This window comes from Coenobita brevimanus, chromosome 101 (assembly GCF_032717465.1).
Source record: "Coenobita brevimanus isolate Jiangsu-jjx chromosome 101, ASM3271746v2, whole genome shotgun sequence".
NCBI classification, from domain to species: Eukaryota; Metazoa; Arthropoda; class Malacostraca; order Decapoda; family Coenobitidae; genus Coenobita; species Coenobita brevimanus.
Genome location: NC_137054.1, coordinates 14,789,639 through 14,804,138, shown reverse-complemented (window position 1 = coordinate 14,804,138; position 14,500 = coordinate 14,789,639). Strand labels below are relative to the sequence as shown.

Genomic DNA, 14,500 nt, shown 5'->3' with positions numbered 1-14,500 from the left:
TTTTCTCTTCCTTTACCCTCCCTTTCCCCCTCCTCTTCTTCCCTCCCTCTTTTTCCTCTCCTTGCCTTTCACTGGCCTCTCCCCCTTTTTCCTCTTCCCCTCATTTCAAGCTGACTGTATCCCCCAACTCCCAGTCTTACCTCCCCTGCCTTTTCTCTCCTCCCTCAATCCCCCCTTGCCTCCTTCCCCTCGCCTTCCCCTCCTTCCACTCTTGGCTCCCCTTCTCTTTCACTTCAAGCTGACTATACCTCCTTTACTCCTTCCCCAACCGCCTCTTACTTCCCCTCAGCCCCCACTCCCTACCTTCTTTCCCCTCTCAAGGCCTCCCACTCACCTTCCCTCCCCTCTTTGCCCCCTCTTTGCCCCCTCTCATCCTACTCTCACTTCAACCTGACTGCCTCCTCTCATCCCCTCTCACCCACCCTTCTCTACTCCTCCCATCCTCTCTTACTCTCTTACCTCCTCCTTACTCCCCCTCCCCGCTCATCCCCTCGCCTACCCTCCCTCAGGTCTCCCTCCCCTCTCACCTACCCCTCCCAGATCCCCTCCCTTCCCACCCCCCTCCCCCTCCGGCTAAACTGTCACCAATAGCGAGAGATGCCAACTTTTTCAGAGCTTCAGACGAAAGCCACAGGTTCAATATTTTGGTGGAGGGGTGAGTTTTTAAAGTGGGGGGGGAGGGGGAGAGGGAAGGGGAGGGGAAGAGAAGAGGAGAGGTGAAGGGGAGGGGGTCGGGAGAGGGAGGAGGGGAGGGGGAAGGAAGGAAGGGATGAAGACTGGAAAAGTGGAAGGAGAGGAAATGGAGACAGGGAGGGGTTATGTGAGGAGGGAAAGAAAGAAGGTGACAAGAGGAGGAGGAGGGAAGGAGAGGAGGCGGTAGGAGGTGAGGAGGAAGGGAGGGATGAAGATGGAGGGAAGGAAAAGTGGGAGGAGAGGAAATGGAGACAGGAGCAAAGGTTAACGAGAAGGAAGGAAAAGAGGTGAAAGGATACTGAAAGGAGAGGTAAAAGGGAGTGGGAGGAGGAAGAAAAAGGGGAGGGGAAGGAAATAGAAGCAGGATGAAGAATAAGAGAGAAAGTTTAGAGAGAAGAGAAATTAAGGAGGAAGGAGAAATGGGAGATGTGACGAAAAGAGAGAGAGAGAGAGAGAGAGAGAGAGAGAGAGAGAGAGAGAGAGAGAGAGAGAGAGAGAGATGAGACCACAGTGGGACGGAATTAAGAGAGTTTGTGAAAAATTTTGTATCGACTGACTCCTGCATCCTGAAGACTTGAAGTGTCGGGGCTGTGGTAGAATTGTGGTAGTTGTGGTAGCTGTGGTAGAATTGTGGTAGCTGTGGTAGCTGTGGTAGATGTGTTGTGGTAGCTGTGGTGGAATAGTGGTAGTTGTGGTGGTAGCTGTGGATGGAGCGAGGTAGTATTGCTGGTAGTAGTGGTGGTAGTTGTGATAGCAGAGTGTTGATTGTTTTGATAGAAGTGTGGTAGTTGTGGTGGTTGATTGTGGTAGTTTTAGAAGCATAATGGTAGTTGTGGTGGAGGTATGGCAGCAGTGGCGGTAGGTACAGTATAGTGGATGGGAGTGTGGAGATAGCTGTGGTAGTAGTAAGTGGAGGTGTGGCGGCAGCGGGGTAGGGGAGGCTGTGGTGAGTGTGGTAGTGTGGTAGTTGTGGTAGTTGTAGATGAGGTTTTGGATAGTACTGGTTAGCCCCTTGTGAATGGGAGTATGGTAGTGTTATGGTAGGCAAGATGGTGATCAATGTAGTGGTTGCAGTAGATTCTGGATTTTTTTTTTTTTTCATTTTTTTTTTCTGATAGCTCAATTTTGCAAGCTTTTAGTCCTCCGTTCGATATTATTATTATTATTATTATTATTATTATTATTATTATTATTATTACCTGGAATACTGCAGTGAGAATGTTAAACCTGTGTTATTATTATTATTATTACCGTGTTAAACCTGTATTATTATTATTATTATTATTATTATTATTATTATGAAAATGTCAAAACGAAAGAAAAGGTTAGCCCAATTTTTATTTATACACATATATTAAAAAAGGAAGGTGACAACCGTATAACGAAAGATATAAAATTAAAATATATATATATCTTTAATTTTTATTTTTTTATATATTTACCTGGCCTATCATTATCCCTCCCCCAGACCCGTTTACCTGGTCAAAATTCACCTCTATCCTCCTCTGTCCTGAGACTCATTTTCCCACTTTCTCTCTTTTTTCTCATTTTTCTCTTTTTTCGTGAAAGACTTGAAAGGTTTTGAAAAAGAATTCTGTCCTGCTCTGGGCTCAAAGGCAAAAAAGAGGTGGAAGGAGCGATGAAGTTTTTGGGAGGAAATATTTAAGTTATGGTTTTGAGAGAGAGAGAGAGAGAGAGAGAGAGAGAGAGAGAGAGAGTGTGTGTGTGTGTGTGTGTGTGTGTGTTTATTCATTCTTCCCATTTTCTTTATTCATTGTTGTTTACCTGTTTCTTATATGCATTGTTTTTTTCAGTTTAATGCCCTGTTTCATATTCTCTCTCTCTCTCTCTCTCTCTCTCTCTCTCTCTCTCTCTCTCTCTCTGAAAAGTTTGGCTATTAATTAAAAGAATAATTGGCTTCATTTTAATCGCGACGCTTTTGGGAAGAGTTGAAAAAATAAAAAAGAAATGACTTTATAAGAAAATATGAAAATATAAAAAGTATGTACAGTTTATTTCTCACCTTACCTGACCTTACTTGATCTTGAGAGAGAGAGAGAGAGAGAGAGAGAGGAGGGGGGGAATGGGGAATAAAAGGTATGTGAAAGATAATGAAAGTTAGATGTGTGTGTGTGTGTGTGTGTGTGTGTGAGAGAGAGAGAGAGAGAGAGAGAGAGAGAGAGAGAGAGAGAGAGAGATGGCGATTTGAGAGAGAGAGAGAGAGAGGTATGGCGATTTGAGAGAGAGAGAGAGAGAGAGAGAGAGAGAGAGAGAGAGAGAGAGAGAGAGAGAGAAAGGTGGAGAAACGTGAAATGAGAGAAAACTTGACAAAACGAGACAGAATAGGAGAGAATGAAGAGAAACAAAGAATCACGAGAGAGAGAGAGAGAGAGAGAGAGAGAGAGAGAGAGAGAGAGAGAGAGAGAGAGAGGTTATGGATCCCGGCAACAAGACGGTCTTTCGCAACTTAAGATTTCCAAACTTTATTATTAGTCCCTCTTAGATCACTGCTTCTCTCTCTCTCTCTCTCTCTCTCTCTCTCTCTCTCTCTCTCTCTCTCTCTAACACTGCCATCAGCATCCTTTTTCCGACTCTCTTTTTCCCTCTTCTTCCCTATACTCCTTACTTCCCATTCTATTTCTGATTTTTCCTCCTCCTCCTCCTCCTCATCATCATCATCATCATCATCTTCCTCATCATCATCCTCAGCAGTATCTTTTTACCTCCTCGCTCTCCTCCTCCATCCATTTCTGTTCTTTCCTCCTCCTCCTCCTCCTCCTCACACCGATAATCACGTTAAGGCTGATTGGTCCTTTTTACCGACCACCTTGTTACCCGCCTCCTCACTCCCCCTTATATCGGGTGTCCGCTCCATCGATACTCACCCGATACACCTCATACTCACCCGATATACTCACCCGATACACCTCATACTCACCCGATATACTCAGTCGATACACCTCATATTCATCCGATATACTCACCCGATACACCTCATCCTCACCCGATATAATCACCCGGTACACCTCATACTCACCCAGTACCCCCATACTAGCCGATATGCTCACCCGATATACTCAGCCGATACCCAGACTACTTACCCGATATTCATCATACTCACCCGATCGCCCTTGTACTTTTCCGGTATGTTTAGCAGATCTGCATACCTGAGAGAGAGAGAGAGAGAGAGAGAGAGAGAGAGAGGGGGATGGAGGGATACATACGTGATAAATGAGTTAGTGTTTTTCCTGTCACCTCGATAATGTTAATTCACACTGTTCAGTAACATTAAATATATTTCTCTGTTCTACCCTTCATTGTTCTTAATAGTTCTCTTATATATAACTTTACTGCGAGTGTGCTATGCGATGCTGTTTTTGGTTCTGCTACTACTATTGCTACTACTGCTTCTACTACCACTACTGCTACTTTGGGGGAAGCAGCCTAGGTATATAGATAGATAGATAGATTATTATTATTATTAATATTATTATGATTATTATTTTATTATTATTATTATTATTATTATTATTATTATTATTACTACTACTACTACTATAATTATTATTATTATTATTAATACACACACACACACACACACACACACACACACACACACACACACACACACACACACACACACACACACACACACACACACACACACACACACACACACACACACACTGCATACACTCATCCATACGCCCATGCACATCCACACCCCTTATCCACATCAAAACGCCCCTATCTACACTCACATTCTATACCGATCAGTACCCACACCCGTCCCTTCTCCACACCAACCCTATCCACACCAACCCTATCCACACATCCTAACCACAACAAACCCTCTATCCACACACTCCCAATTCACACCAACCCTGTATTTGCACGCCCCCTATTCACACCAACCTTCTATCCGCACACCCCCTATCCACACCAACCATCAATCTACACACACCCTATTCACACCAACCATCAATCCACACACACCCCTATTCACACCAACCCTCTATTTGCACACCCCCTATTCGCACCAACCCTGTATCCGTACACCCCCTATCCACACCAACCACCAGGCTATCCACACCCACACCGCACCCAGGCCAACCCACCTATCGCTCTGAAAGAATTATTAAAACAGCGGCGCCTTTAATTAAATGCAAAGTTTAAATTATTAATAACGCAACATTTCTAAATGAAAGTTAAGCCGGACAAAAATCCCGCGGAATTGCATTCATTTGATTACGAGCGAATTTAAAACTAGAGGGAAAGGGAGAGAGGGAAAGAGGGGAGAGAGAGCGCAGAGGGAGAGGGGAATAAAAGAATGGGAAATAGAAAAAGGGTGCAAGAGGAGGAGGGGAGAGAGAGAGAGAGAGACAGACAGACAGACAGACAGACAGACAGACAGACAGACAGAGACAGACAGAGCTAGAAGACAGTGAACAAAGAATGAAAATGTGACAGAAAGAAAACACAATAACAAGAGAACGAAGATGAAGGAAGAGTGGATCAGAGAGAGACAGACAGACAGATAGACAGAGAGAGAGAGAGAGAGAGAGAGAGTATGAAGAGAGGAAATAAAAGAAGGGGAACCAGAAAAAGGATAAGCGAAGTGAGGCATAGAGAGAGAGAAAGAGAGAGAGAGAGACAGAGAGAGAAGATAAAAAAGAGAAAGGGAGGGAAAGAGGGTAATGAGAAGAGGGAGACTGGGAGAGAAAGTTGGGAAGGGAGGAAGCAGAAAAACGTAGGACGGAGATAAGGTAGGAAAATAAAATGAGGAGAGTTAGAAAGGGAGAGAAAGGAGGAGAGGGAAGGGAGAGAAAGGAGAGAGAATAATAATAAAGGAGGAAGGAAGAGAGGAAGAGAAAAGGTAAGAAGGTAGAAGTAGAAGGAAGGAAGAATGAAAGAAGGGAGAGTGGAAGAAGTGAAGAGGTATACTGAGAGAGAGAGAGAGAGAGAGAGAGAGAGAGATAGGGGATGTTAATGGGAGGGCCTGAAAAACCGAGGGTAAAAGAGAAGTGAAAAGAAAGGAAAACAAGAAAAGAGGGAGAGGGATGAGGTAGGTACGTAGAGAGAGAGAGAGAGAGAGAGAGAATAATGATAGAAAATCCAGTTATAAAATGAGAGATTGGGAATGAAAGAGTGAAGGAAAAGTAAAAATAAAAATGAAGAAACAAGAAAGCGGAAGGAAGTGGCAGGAAGTCTGTTTGAATGAAGGAAGAGAAAGAACGAAGGAAGAGGTTAAGGAAGGAAAGAACGAGGATAAGAGGGGACGGAAATGAGGGAGGGAGAAGGAAAGAAGTGAGGGAAAAGGAGATGAATGATGAGAAAAGTGGGCAAATGGAAATATAACAATGAAGGAGAGAGAAAGAAGGAAATGAATGATGAAAAAAATAAAGGAAATGAAAGAAGTGAAGACAGGAGAGCAAAAGAAGGTAAGATCAAGAAAGGAAATAATAACAAGAGGAAGAAAAAAAAGAAAGAATCAAGAAGAAGTGATGTAAGGAAGAAGAGAAGGAGGATACGAAATAAAGAAAGAAGAGAAGAAAGAAACAGCGGACGTAGAAAAAGAAATGGAAGACGTGGAGGGAGTGAGGGAGGCTTCGTGGGATATGAGACAGCGAACCACCATCTTCCCTCACTTTACTGCCTCGATATCAAGCTTTCACACACACGCACACGCACACACACGCACATGGACATACACATACACCCACACACTTACGCAACCACACCACGCAAAGCACACAGACTTACACGAACAAACCCACGGACCTATGCATACACGCACACGCACACACCACACAGAGCAACACATACAAATACTCGGGTCAAAACACACACACACACACACACACACACACACACACACACACACACACACACACACACACACACACACACACACACACACACACACACACACACACACACACCAGAGAGCTAGGTGAAAAAAGAACCACGAGAAAGATAAGAAAACAAGAGACAAAACGAAGCAGGGGGGCTAGGAGGAAGGAGATAAAGAGAAGAGAAAGGAGAAAATGAGAGGAACGACAGGAGGAGAAGAGGAGGAGAAGGAGGAGGAGTAGGTGGAGAGAAAAAATAAAAAGAGAGAGGAAAGATATGGAGGAAGAAAGACTGGGTAGAAGGAGGAGGAGATGAGAAAGAGGGGGCGAGGATGTATTTAGTAATGAAGGAGAAAGAGAGAGAGAGAGAGAGAGAGAGAGAGAGAGAGCGCTGGGCATCCAAATTAAATGAGGGGCGGTTTTTGTGAGATGGATTGCCGCATTACTAAGTCAGGACGGGCCCGTGTGTCTTCACTTTTGCCGTCGGGGTTGTGGCGGCGCATTGCAAGTGACGCCCGCTGCCTTCTGCTGCTCGGGTTGCCATCTGCGAGTGCCATGGGTGCCATATCCGAGTGCCGCTAGTGTCTGCGTTGCCGTGAATTGTGCCATCTCGACCGCGTCTTCGTCTGCGGTTGGGGTTGCCATCTACGAGTGCCGCTGATGCCATATCCGAGTGCCGCTAGTGTGTGCGTTGTCATAAATTGTGCCATCTCACTGGTATCTTGTTTTGAGGTCGGAGATGCCATCTACTAGTGCCGCTGATGCCAAATCGAAGTGCCGCTAGTGTCTGCGTTGCCATAAATTATGCCATCTCGCTGAGGTCTCTGTTGCCATCTCTAGTTCCATCTCCCTCGCTCCTAGTGCCATCCCAGCTGCCGCCAGTCCCATTTTCCCTCTCCTATGCCATATCATCTCCTTCGTTCGTGCCACCGCTACCGCACGCTATCGTTTGTGCCATCGCCCTTGCCGTTGTGCCATACTGCTAACCCCATTCCTGCCGCCAATGTGCCATTCCTGAAAGTGCCATCTTGTCGGCCGATACTGGCAACATCTATTCTGCCATTAAAAAAAATAAATAAATAAATAAATAAAATCCCTTACCGTTTTTGGACAATCCGACGGAATAAGTAAATAAAAATGAAGTGAGTAAAAGAAAATGAAAAAGACAAAAGCGCTGACAGATAAAATGAAGAGGGAAGGAGTAAAGGAATAAAAAAAAAAAAAAGTCGACAAAGATAAATTTAAGACTCTCTCTCTCTCCCTCTCTCTCTCTCTCTCTCTCTCTCTCACACACACACACACACACACACACACACACACACACACACACACACACACACACACACACACACACACACACACACACACACACACACACGCACGCACGCACGCACGCACGCACGCGCGAAATATTACCGATTTATTACTGGACAATAAGGGTACGAAATGATGATGATGATTATGATGATGATGATGATGAGGAGGAGGAGGAGGAGGAGGAGGATTACATAGGATTACATAGGATAGGAGAAGGAGGAGAAGGAGGTAGAGTAGGAAGAGGAGGAGGAGGAAAGAAGAACGATAGTAAGTCTGCCTCAAGCTCTCTCTCTCTCTCCTTCTTTTTCTCCTCCATTACTTTCCACCTTTATCTTCCTTTCTCTCCGTCTATCTTGACCTTTTTCCCTACCTCCGCTTTCCTCTTCCCTCCACCTCCATCCCTTTTTCTTTCCTCCACCTCTCCCTTTATTTCCCTCTCTATTTCCCTCCACCTCCTCCTTCTACCTCTCCGTTCTTCCTTCACCTCTGCCTCTTTTTCCCCATCACATATTTCTCTAATCTATCTTTTTCCCCTCCTTCTCCACATCTTCCATCCACCCCCGCTTCTCTTTCTAGTTTCCCTCGACCTCCACCTCCTTCTTCTCTCCAGTTTCCCACCACCTCCACCTCTCTCCTTTTTCCCTCCATCTCCCTCTACCTCTCTCCCTCTTCCCTTCCCTCCGTAGTGAAAAACGGGGCGTCATTAAATGTTCAACAGGAGCGATTAAAAGACAGCGGCCGCGTTTCTTCATTAATGTGTCTCATTTGTTGCCGTATTATACTCCTCCCTCCCTCTAACCCCCCTCCCTACCCCCCATTTTCTCTCCCCTGCCCTCCCCCATTTTCTCTCCCCTCCCCTCCCCCATTTTCTCTCCCCTCCCCTCCCCCATTTTCTCTCCCCCTCTCCCCCGTTTTCTCTTTCCCCCTCCCTCATTTTCTCTCTCCACCTCTCCCCTCGTTTCCTCTCTCCCCCTCCCCCATTTTCTCTCCCCCCCTCTCCCCCAATTTCTTTCTCCTTCCAGTCCCTTTCCTCCCTCCTCCTGCCCCTGTCCCCCTCTGCCTATCCCCCTAACTTCCCTCGTCCTACCCCCCTTCTCTTCTCCTTCTTCCTCTTATCCTCTTTTTCCCCTTCCTGTTAACCGCTCCATCCACCCATCCATTTTCTTCCTCCTTTTATCATCCCCCGTGCATCCTTTACCTCTCTCCCTCTCTCTCCTTCCTTCCACCATACCCCTTTTCTTCCTCCTTTCTTCTTCCCTCGCCCCGTCCCCTCAGAATTCCCTCCTTCAACCCCCCTGTTGTTCCCTTCTCCTCGCCTTTATTTCTCCTTCCTCTCCTCTCCTCTGCTTCTCCCTCTGTCCTTTCTCTGTCTACCCTATTTTTTCCCTCATCTTTTCTCCCTCACCCTCTTTCCTCCCTGCTCCTCCTTTCACCTTTACAATCCATCTTATCGTTCGTCTCTTCCTCCTCATGCATCTCCAAAAAATAAATAAAAACTTAAAAAATAGGAAAAATCGTCCCTCTGACCACCCTAGCACCACCCAAGAAAATTTCTCTAGGCACCCAAAAAAATTCCCCCAAAAAAATCCCCAATCCCCCAAATTTTCTCCCCTTTCTCCCACAGACTGCGCACTTTAACTTGGCCTAACACACACACACACACACACACACACACACACACACACACATTTACTTCCGTATCATCATCATCATCATCATCACCTATTCCCCCATAACACAAAGACTTCTAAAATAAACCATAACAGAACGAAAGCCTACGCCAAGACAAGGGAGTGACCGAACCATTCCACTAATTTTCGTGCGTTTATAAGGGTTCGGGGCGTACGAAAACTGCGCCAAAAACCGACCGAAAACCACTGGGAACGAAATCTCCCTGGCCATGCCCCTCCCACATCCCCATTACACATGAAAAATTGGGAGCCGAGCAAGCGCCTGTGTCGAAATATGGGATGGGGGGGTGGGGAGAATTATAATGAGGGCCCCCTTAATCACATCAGCTTAATTATTGTTTTTATTATTATTGCTGTGGTTGTTTTTATGGCGATTTAGGATGGTGGTTGTTTTTGGTAGTGGTCGTGTTAATTACTGATGTCTACAACTATTACTCTTGCTACTACTACTACTACTACTACTACTTCTGCTGCTACTACTACTACTACTACTACTACTACTACTACTACTGTTACTATTACTACTACTACTACTACTGCTAAACGTTCACTTATTTCTCATTATTCATTTCTCCATTTTCTTTTTATGATCAATCTTCCACCTCAAAAATAGTTGTGTGTGTGTGTGTGTGTGTGTGTGTGTGTGTGTGTGTGTGTGTGTGTGTGTGTGTGTGTTCCGGGAGGCATAAAATTTTGAGAATGTGAATCTTATATTGTGTTGCAAGAAGACTGGAAATGGAGAGAGAGAGAGAGAGAGAGAGAGAGAGAGAGAGAGAGGTAATTTACAGAGAGGGGGAGAGAAAACGGGTTTGAGGGGGAGGAGAAGGGAGGAATGGAAGGAGAGAAGGGGAGAGAAGGAGACGTTGAGGCGAGGAAAGGAGAGTATAGAGTAAGATTTTAAGAGAGAGAGAGAGAGAGAATTCAAAAGACATTCAGGGTCTACTCATAATATCGTCATTATTACAATCATACCATTTCATATCTACCACTTCAGTACAAGGACGTCATATAAAGCTTTTTTTTTGGCAATTTTTTTTATCTGTTTATCGAAAAACCTCTTATTCAGATTGTAAGGCGCATTTCTCCATTAACCCCTTCACTACGAGGGAGATCCTTGTAAGCTGAATTAAGTAATGTTGGTAGCGAGAAATATATATATAAAATAATCCGGGCGTCATCGTGCTGAAAGGGTGCCCAGGTAGACGGTAGATGAGCGACCACGGGTAGAATAATTGATAGAGATGGATTATGGTTGTTGTAGAGCTCGCGGTAATTACAGTAATCATCATCATCATCATCATCATCATCATCATCATCATCCCATCCCTGTTTCCCACACTTTGCTCTCGACAAAAGGCGTATCAATTTCCCAAAGGTTTGATCAGATTGGGGTGAGCGATGTATGTCACTGTGTTTCGGTGTGTTTGGTAATTCTGAGTGACTGTGTGTTCAGATTGATGCCATGTTGTGTAGAGCTATCGGTTGAGATGACAGGAGACAGGATCATAGTTACATATCGCACTACCACACCTCACCTAACCACCTACCCACCCCACACCCACACACCACCACACCCCACACACCAACACACCTCTCGCTACCACACCACACTACCACACCTCTCACCAACACCCCCCTATCCCCCACTACACCTATCCTTTTCCAACACCCAGGCTAAGGAGCAGCTATCAACAGAATAATCAATGAAACGAGCCACACTTCTCTTCACTATCCAATCAGGCCTTGCAAATTACACCAATGACTCTGATAATGTGTTTTGGACAGAGCATTTACTCTCTTCAGTGCCGTGGCGTCTCTCTCTCTCTCTCTCTCTCTCTCTCTCTCTCTCTCTCTCTCTCTCTCTCTCTCTCTCTCTCTCTCTCTCTCTCGTCAGTTTTTTTTTTTTTTTTTTGCACCATTAAAAGCTTCTTGTAGTGAAGGGGATTATGTGCCTTTTTTTTATTACGTTCTATTAACCGCCGAAATAATGACTTGTAAATGATAATGATACAGGAATAACAGAGACAGTAATAGAACTAGGAGTAAAAAAATAATAGGAAAATGCATCAAATCACCCCAATGTAAATAGTTCGATGTCTTTAGTTCCATTATCCCATCGACTCTCCCTCAACCCCACTTCTCAAGAAAAAAGAAGGAAAGAAAAAACAGAAAAACACCTCCATACACCCACCGCTTCAAAAATAAAGGAACGAAAAATCAGAAAAACACCTCCACACCCCCACCACCTCAAAAAAAAATGTTAAAAAAAAAAATAAAAAAAAACAGCATCTTCCAAAGTGACCTACATATGGCGTCATTTTTCATCATACGTCGTCACTTTTCCAAATCTTTGCGTATGGGGGGCTTCGGGGAGCGCTATTGATTATAAAAGATTTGGGAGATGTAATAAGGGAATTTTTTCGGGGATGTAGATGAGTGGGCTAAAGTTTGGCTTCTCTCGCAAACTCTCGGCAATTCTCGCAAGTTGGGAGACTCAGCCGAGAGAGAGAGAGAGAGAGAGAGAGAGAGAGAAGGGGGAGGACTTAGATGGAGAGGATGGGGGAATAAAGGAAGAGAGGGAAAGGACTGGAAGAGAGAGAAAGAGAGAGAGAGGTGGGGTAAGAGATGAGTTATGAGTGAGGGAATGCTGGAAGTGTGTGCGTGCGAGTGGGAAGGTGGGTGGTGGGAGAGGAAAAAGAGAGAGAAAGACAGGAGGTGGAGAAAGGAGAGTATGAGAGAGCGAGAGAGGAAACATGGATGGTACAGGTGATGGGGGGAGGAATGGGTGCCAGTGGGTGGGTGGTAGGGTGTACGGGAAGAAGGTAGGAAGTGGGCGTGGATGTGGGTGTGGGCGAGGATGGGGGTGGGGTTGTGAAGTAGGTAGTGTAAGGGAGGAAGTGGGTGTGGTGGGTGTATGGTAGCAAGGTAGGGTGTAGGTGTGGGTATGGATGGGTGTGGGTGGGTGGATCAGTTGGAGAGGGGATAAGTGTGGGTGGGTGGGGGGGAGTGTGTGGGTATGGGGGGAGTGTGTGGATGTGGGGGGGTGTTCTTAATGTTGGTGCTCTTCTCTCCAGCTCTCTCCCTCCCTCCTTTGCTCTTCTCTCCGGCTCTCTCCCTCCCTCCTTTGCTCTTCTCCCCAGTTCTCTCCCTCCCTCCTTTGCTCTTCTCTCCAGTTCTCTCCCTCCCTCCTTTGCTCTTCTCTCCAGCTCTCTCCCTCCCTCCATTCATTAATCCCGCCCTGGACGCTTCATTGTCATCACTTTTGATTTATCACTAACGAGTAGAGCGCTATGTTTTATTCATGGCTCTCTCTTACTCTCTTTTTTACTCTCTCTCTCTCTCTCTCTCTCTCTCTCTCTCTCTCTCTCTCTCTCTCTCTCTCTCTCTCTCTCTTTTTATATATCTTTTTTTCTCTCTTCCTCTCATCTTGCTATATCTTTCTTCCTCCCTTTCCCTTGTTAGTTATATTTCTTTCAACTATTTCCTCATCTTTTCTCTTTCTGTATACCTTTCTCTTTCTCTCTCTCCTTTCTGTCTTCCTATCTTTTTTTTATATACCTAATTAATTTTTCTTTCTCCCGTATGTCTCTTTTTCACTCTTCTTTCTCTTTTTCCTTCTCTAACTCTCCTTCTGCCTTTCTTCTTCTCTCTCTCTCTAACACAAGCAAGAAGAATATGAAGAATCTTAAGTTAAATATTTTGGAATTATCATAAGAAAAAGGATATTTAAGAATTTTTTTGTATGTCAGTGGTAAATGTACAGTTATTATGGTGATTATTTTTCATCATTTTTTTTTAGAGTTGTCATTTTTGTTTGTTGTTTTTTTTTCTGAAGGCCTTGGAAATTTTTTTAAGTTGGATAATTTGGATTCTATTCTTTTAAGCATGGAAATTTTTGAGGTTCATTTTAGGATTATGGATATTCTGGATTTTTTTTTTTTCGGGGGGGGGGGGCATAGAGGTTTTGGAGGGGTCAGTTTTCTGGATTGTTGACATTTTCATTTTCGAGTCAGTACATGGGACATTTTGTGTGTATGTGCGTATTTTATTTTTTGTTATATGTGTGTGTGTGTGTGTGTGTGTGTGTGTGTGTGTGTGTGTGTGTGTGTGTGTGTGTGTGTTGGTGGTCTTGGTCCCAGCGTCACTTTACCTCGGGGTCGGGATATTAATGAGGCTGTCCCTCTTATGCTGCCCCCCACCCCTCCGCCCCCTCCCCCTCATCCCTCACCGCCCCCCTCCCTCCTTCTGAAATATTAAGCTTTCCGTGGCAGTAGTGAGGGAGGAGTTGAGTACATACATACATACATACATACATACATACATACCTGCCTGCCTATCTACCTACCTACTTACCTGCCAGCTGACTAAATACATGCCTACCTTATCTACCTACCTACCTGTCTACCTCCTTGGCTCATTCGTTCGGTCACTTTGCCTACCATTCCTTCATTTACTCACCTACCTTGTTGATCTTTCACTCTGTCTCTGATTTACTCACTCACTGGATCATTTTCACTTACCCGCTTACTCTTTCACTCCATCACTCTCTTACTTTCTCGCCCACTCATTTGCTCAGTTTCACCCAATAACTCGCCCTGTAACTCACTCAGTCACTCACTCACCGTCTCGTTTGGCTCTCTCCTGTTACCTTTGCAATGAACCACCGTAACGTCAGATGGGGTGGGTTTTTTTTTTTCCCCCTTTAACTTGGAGCCAGGACGAAAAGCTTAGCCAGAGCATAAAGAAATATATATAGTGTCTGCGTTCCGGGAGGCTGGTCTGTCCTGTTGGCGTATTAAGTAGAGTATTTGTATCGTTAAGTATTTGTTGTAGTGAGTTTAAGTGAGGTTATATGCTTGTAATTGATATGAACTAAAATTATAACGAGTATTGGTAATGTGAGTTTGTACTTAGGAAATGGTTAAGTAGGTTGTAGTATTAGGTATG

At 44.8% G+C, this 14,500-nt stretch overlaps 1 protein-coding gene across 1 annotated transcript in view; it reads left to right on the top strand.

The window, feature by feature from the left end:
• The window catches only part of dati (zinc finger protein datilografo), a 1,103,308-nt gene that overhangs the window by 962,494 nt on the left and 126,314 nt on the right, over positions 1-14,500 (top strand). The window lies entirely within an intron of this gene.